Source organism: Trichechus manatus, unplaced genomic scaffold (genome assembly GCF_000243295.1).
Source record: "Trichechus manatus latirostris isolate Lorelei unplaced genomic scaffold, TriManLat1.0 scaffold00091, whole genome shotgun sequence".
Lineage (NCBI taxonomy): Eukaryota > Metazoa > Chordata > Mammalia > Sirenia > Trichechidae > Trichechus > Trichechus manatus.
The window spans coordinates 11,417,159-11,424,537 of NW_004444027.1; positions in this window are offsets into that span (position 1 = coordinate 11,417,159).

Below are 7,379 nucleotides of genomic sequence, written 5' to 3' on the forward strand. Positions count from 1 at the left end.
ATCTCATAACATGGATGAAACTGGAGGACATTATGCTGAGTGAAATAAGTCAATCACAAAAGGACAAATATTGTATGAGACCTCTATTGTAAAAACTCATAAAAAAGTAACTCATAAAAGGCAACAATCTTTGTTGGTTACCAGCGATGGGAGGGGTGCAGGGGAAATACTAAGTAGACAATAGAAAAGTGGTATCTTTGGTGAATGGCAAGACAGTACACAATACTGGGGAAGCCAGCACAACTTGTACTAGGAAAAGTCATGAAAGCTATGTAGACACATCCAAATTCCCTGAGGGACTGAATTGCTAGGCGTAGGGCTGTGGGGACCATGGTCTCGGGGAAGATCTAGCTGTATTGGCATTATACTGTTTATAAAGAAAATGTTCTACATTCTACCTCGGTGAGTAGCATCTGGGGTCTTAAAAACATGCAAGCAGTCATCTAAGATACTCCACTGGTCTCACCCCTTTGGGAGCAAGGCAGAATGAAGAGAACAGGATACAAGGAAAAGATTAGTCCAAAGGACTAACGGACCACAGGTACTATGGCCTCCACCAGGCTGAATCCAGTATAGCTAGATGGTGCCCGGCTACCACCATTGACTGTTCTGACTGGCATCACAACAGAGGGTTCTGGACAGAGGTGGAGAAGGATGTGGAACAAAATTCTAGCACACACACACAAAAAAAATACCAGATTTACTGACCTGAAAGAGACTGGAGAAACCCCAAGAGTATGGCCCCCAGACACACTTTTAGCTAAGTGGTGAAGTCACTTCCAAGGTTCACCATTCTGCTGGAGATTGGCCAGACCCATAAAACAAAACAGGACTAATGAGGCACAGCAGTCCAGGGACAAGAACTAGAAGGCAGAAGGGCACAGGAAAGCTAGTGATAGGGAACCCAAAGTTGAGTTAGGACAGTGTTGACAGGTAGTGGGTTTGTTAACCATTGTCATAGGGCAAAATGTGTACTAACTGTTTAATAAGAAACTATTTTTTTCTGTAAACCTTCATCTAAAGTGAGAATAGCGGCACAACTGGAAGAACGTAATTGATGTCACTGAATAGTGCATGTAGAAATTTTTGAAATGGTGTATCTTTGGATATGTATATTTTCACCAAAAAAAAAAAAAGTCAAGAAGGGAGAGTGTTGACATGTTATGAGGCTGTTAACCAATGTCATAAAACAATATGTATACTGACTGTTTAATGAGAAACTATTTGTTCTGTGAACCTTCACCTAAAGTGCAATTTAAAAAAAATGGAAAAAAAATTCTGTGTGATTGGAGTTCCAGAACAGGGGAAGAAAATGGAAAACACAGAGATCATTGTAGATATGCTGAGATAAAACTTTCCTAATATCATGAAAGATGAAAAGCTGACCATCCAAGCTCAATGAACACCATATAGGATAGAACCCAAAAGAAAGATAACCAAGACATATCATAATCACACTTGCCAAAACTGAAGACAAAGAAAGAAACCTGAGAGCAGCTGAGAAAAATGAAAAGTCACATACAAAGCAAAAGCAATAAGACTAAGCTCTGATTTCTCGGCAGAAATCATGCAGGCAAGAAGGCAATGGGACTACATATATAAAACCTTGAAAGAAAAAAAAAAAAAAAAACAAGAATATTCTGCAAAACTCTTGCTCAAATGCGATGGCAAAATTTGGATATTTCCAGATAAACAAAAGTAAAGGACTATGTAAAAACAAAACCAAACATACATGAATTATTAAAGGGATTCCTTCACTTAGAGAATCAAGATCAAACAACAACCCGAATCTAAGACACAGGACAACATCAGCCAGAGACCAACCTAGGTAATGAACTCTCAATGATAAAACAAAACTAAGAGATTTACAACAGGGAAGCAGAGCGGTCAATCTCTAAATGACAACAACGTCAGAACAATGAAAGAGGGAATAAACGTGTAGGTAAAGAACTTTCAAATGGAGAGGAAGTTAAGGCAATATCAAGTAATAAAAGACTGGTTCAAAATTAGGAAGATAGGAGTAACTTTCAAGGCAACCACGAAGAAAGTTAACAAACCTACTCATCAAACTAAGGAAGAAAAACATAAAGTCTCAGTAAACAGAAAATCTACAAAAACAAAAGAAATGAAAAGAAAATCCACAAACAAAAAGGAATTCAGCACAGGAGAGTAAGAGGACAAAGAAAGAGTCAGCACCACAAAAAAAAGCACTACAAAATGACAGCAATAAATCACATCTATCAATAATGACACTGACCGTAAATGGCTTAAATGCACGCTTAAAGAGACAGAGTGACAGAATGGATAAGAAAAACAGGACCCATCAATATGCTGTCTACAAGAGACACACCTTAGACACAAAGACATAAATATACTAAAAATCAAAGGATGGAAAATATATCAAATAAAAAGCAACCAGAAAAACAGACTTTATAACAAAATCCACCATGAAAGACGTGGAAGGACATTATCTAATGATTAAAGGAACAATCCACCATGAGGACATAACCATAATAAATATTTATGTACTCAATGACAAGGCTCCAAAATACATAAAACAAACTCTAACAGCACTGAAAAGAGAAAGTGACATTTCCATAATAATAGTAGGAGACTTCAACACACCACTCTTGGTAAAGGACAGAACATCTAGAAAGAAACTCAACAAAGATTCAGAAGATTTCAAGGTCACTGCCATGGATTGAATTGCGTCCCCCAGAAATATCTGTCAACTTGGCTAGGTCACCTTTCCCAGTATTGTGTGATTGTCCACCATTTTGTCATCTGATGTCATTTTCCTATGTGTTGTAAATCTTATCTCTATGATGTTAATGAGGCAGGATTAGTGGCAATTAAGTTAATGAGGCAGAACTCAATCTACAAGATTAGATTTGGCTTAAGCCAATCTCTTTTGAGATATAAAAGAAAGGAGTGAGAAGAGAGACAGGGGGAACTCATATCACCAGGAAAGCAGAGCCAGGAGCACAGTGTGTCTTTTGGACCCAGGTTTCCTGTGCAGAGAAGCTCCTAGACCAGGGGAAGATTGATGACAAGGACCTTCCTCCAGAGCCGACAGAGAGAGAAAACTTTCCCCTAGACCTGGTGCCCTGAATTGAATTTCTAGCCTATCAGACTGTGAAAGAATAAATTTCTGCTGTTAAAGCCATTCACTTGTGGTATTTCTGTTAATGCAGCACTAGATAACTAAGACAGCCACAATCAACCAATTTGACCTCATAGACGTATATCGAACACTCCACCCAACAGCAGCAAAGTACTATGCACACGTAAAATCACCATGAGTTGGAATTGACTCAACAGATAGGGAATTAGCAGAGATAAGGTCTTCATAACTGAGGGCCGTCATACAGGTCACTACTCATCATGGAGCTGCAAAAACCTGATGGCTAATGTCGGAGGAAATATATCATTCTTATGTTTGTGCAGGATCACTGAAAGTAGGATCAGAGAGTAATAGGCAATTTGGAACAGGGCTTGAACTTCTGTATTTGCATATATGTGAGTATAGGGCAGGGAGGGGAGTGGAGAAAGGGAAGAAAATCACATGTAGTTTCCCTATTGCTCCTAAGTTTTTGTTGTTCTACTGATCTAGAGGCTCCACTTTACTCATGTATCCCGTCTATTTGCTTGGTGTCTCTGATTACTTCATAAATCATGATAATCTTCTCTGTTTTCGACCTGCCTTAGCATTTATTAACTACCATGTGAGTTTATCTCTGCTATTTTCTATTCCATTAAAATAAGGCTTTAAACCCTTCTTATTTTCCAAAGATATACCTTAAACCTCCAGAATGTTCCATTACCATAATCATGAGTATGGTGTGTGAGTTCTGTGTAGCCATAGCAATGAATTATGGAATCAGCAGGGAAGTAGAGACTGCCGTGGAAGGGGTGGTTGGTGTCAGAATTGGTAAAGATGGCAGAGAGAGGAAGCATGTCTGATGGCTGCCTAATGGGAATCGGCCTTGATTCTCCTTTACCCTTGGGAAATTAGAGGAGGTCAGTCACTGACACCAAGCTGTTTTTACAGTTGGCAAATCAGACCTTTTCTCCACTGAAGTATATTGCTCTCTTAGATAGATATTAGGTCAGGAGATCTAGTAATAGCTCTAGGGTAGAATTTCTAGGTGATGATGTAAGTATTCCCTTTCCCATGAACCCTGGAGAAATTGAGGTTAATGAGAAGGAGGCAAGTGACTTGGGCAACTATAACTCACAGCCGAGGAGTGTAATTTTGTTTTTTTTTTGTGGGGGGAGGCAAGTTTAATTAGAAACCTGGACTGGGACTAAAAGGTCAACTCACAGTGGATCAGTTAATGCTAAGTTAAAAAAAAATATGAAATGAATGTAAATGAATTTTTTAAAATAAGGATTAGCACAAACCTGGCTGTGCTCATAGGAGGTGGAGGTTAAAGATGTCCCAAATGTCCAGATTTTCCAAACTGCTGTACCACTCCATCAACTCTAACAGCAACTACTCCCTCTCCCTCAGTACTCTCCCTCCTGTCTTTGGGTTCCCTAATTCACTGCAACGTCTCACAGAATTCACAAACCATATAAAGGAAATGGTTCACGCAGTTGTGTCGGTTGGCAGTCCCAAATCCGTGGGTCAGGCGTAGGCTTCTACTGACCAATGTGGCCGCAGGGACTGACGAACCCAAACCGGGAGTTCAAACCACAGACTGTTGGCTCACAAGGTTGTGGAAGCTGGTGAATGAGGTCAGATAATAGGCCACCAGCACTTGGGGCCGTGGAGGCCAGTGAATCCCAGAATTGGCAGGTCAGAGGGCAGGCCTCTGGCTCAAGTCCCAAGAACCAGAAGTTAGACAATCATGAACTGGACACGGATCCAGATGCAGAGAGAGAGAGCCCCACCAGGGCATCCACACGTATACCTTAGATGCAGGCCACACCTTAGGGAAGGGCTTAACTTGAGTAAGGGCCTGACTTGAGTCATGCCTTCCTGCAAGGTTGCGACCCAAGACACACCGCACACCAATTCGGCCTCATCAACACGTACAGGTCAGGATCCACACACATAAAATGGAGGACAACCATACAATATTGGGAGTCATGGCCTAGCCAAGCTTACAATAAAACCAACCATCACAGTTTTCATATACTTTATTTGCACAGTCCCACTCAATCATTGTGTGTGAGTCACAAAGACCATGACTAGAAAGGGCCATATTAAGTAATTCATTACACTGTAAAATGCAATAGCACATGGATGAGTAACCCAAAAGTCAACAAGGAGCTCCTTCAGAAATGGCAATAGAATTCCAGGATCCTTTCACTCTGCATTGATCTCAGGAGTGCATTTGAGAAAAGGCATTTATTCAGTTGCTTCTCTAACAACCTGGAAGAATGCACCACTGTCCTGAGTGATTATGGTCCATGACCAGTCAAGCACGTTAGATTAGTAGAAGTCTTATTAAACCACAGTTGCTGTGACCCACTCTACAGAGTTTCTGACTCAGTAGTTACGGGGTAGGGTCCAAGAATTTGTATTTCTAACATGTTTCCAGGTGACGTAAATGATTCTGGTCCAAGGACCTCACCTTGAGAATTCTTTTTCTAGACTGTGAGAAATAACATGGCTCCAGACAGAGCCAGCAACTAAACCTCTCAGCTCCTTGACCCCCTCAGTTTGAGGTACCTTCCTGATACTCTGTTTTAGCCACATACCCCTATGACTATATTCCCAAACTTGCTATCACCTGGAGTTACTCTAACTTAAAATTTCCAGTTTCCAGAACGCAACTCTCTGACTTTACCCCATCCTTCCATCTTTCCCACTTAACTGCTTTCACAATACATATTAAGCCCTCTAATCTCTTGTCCTTGCTGGTATTTCCCTACCAGTTGTCCAAACCATCTTTTAATTATTTCCACGTCCATCCATTCCATCACTTCAATCACCATCAAACCGAAGCCTAATTCCTCTTCCCACATACTCTCTCATCTCTTCAGGCAAATACCAAGCCTAGATTAATTTTATATTTTTCTCACCTTTACCTTTATGCTGAGAGAAATTTCTAACCACCAAATAGATCCAAATGAAAACACAACTGAGCTCTCTTTCCTGCCTAGCAATCTTCCAAAATCTCTTACTTCATTGTTCCATCCTCCAAAAGAGGGTATAATTTCATCATATATTCTCCATTCTGCAAAAACACATTCAAAAAAATTCACTTTTCTGAAATGAGAAGGGAACTTTATAATTGATTTTTATACTGTAGGTCATCATGGAGGTCACTGCTTACATACATGTGACAACATGCATAATAAAAATTAATGATATTTTCACATAACAAAATATTTAACCATTTAGTTTTCTCAAAAAAGCTATCTTTGAACATAAGTTCTTACAAAAAAATTGAAGTTGATGAGATACAATAATAATTGCCTCCATGTATTGAGTATCTAAAATTCCCTTGGAAAATATTTAGGACAAATGACTATTAAATTACACTGGTCAATATCACATAATACAAACAGCACGCAATGTAGTGTAACTCCTATACTGTCAAAGAAATTTCACTTTATATTTAGACAAAAACCACTAATGTACCATCTCTAGAAAGGAGATGCACTCAGTAACTTGTGTGTGTGTGTGTGTGTGTGTGTGTGTGTGTGTGTGTGTGTTAAGTCAGTAATTTCTCCTTTTGGCTTGTTTTGTTTCATTTTGTGTTTTAACAGCTTTATTGAGATATAATTCACATACTAAAAAATTCATATTTAAAGTGCAAAATTCAATGGTTCTTAGTATAAGCACAGATGTGTGCAATCGTCACCACAGTCAATTTTAGGGCATCTTCATCATCTCAACAAGAAATCAGTACTCTAGTTTGATAGGTTGATAATCTTTAGCTATCAGCCCCCTAACCTTCCACTCCCCTCCCCAACCCCCATGACAAGCCCCAAACAACAACTAATCTACTTTCTATCTCCAGAGATTTGCCTATTCTGGACATCTCATGTACATGGAATCATATAATATAGTCTTTTGTGACAGCTTCCTTCATTTGTTGTTGTTAGGTGCCATTGAGTAACTTCTGACACATAGCGACCCTATGTGCAGCAGAAAGAAGCCAAGTCCTGCTACATCCTCACAATCATTGTTATGCTTGAGCCCATTGTTGCAGCCACTGTGTCAGTCACTTAAAATATTTTTAGCTTTATAAAAGTTGTAGCTTGTACCAATAATCCATTCCTTTTTATCTTAATGTTCCAGATTATTATTCTTTTTATCTTTTTTTTAATATATTTTATTGTACTTCAGTTGAAGGCTTACAGAACAAATAGTTTCTCATGAAACAGTAGTACACATGTTGTTTTATGACATTGGTTAACAA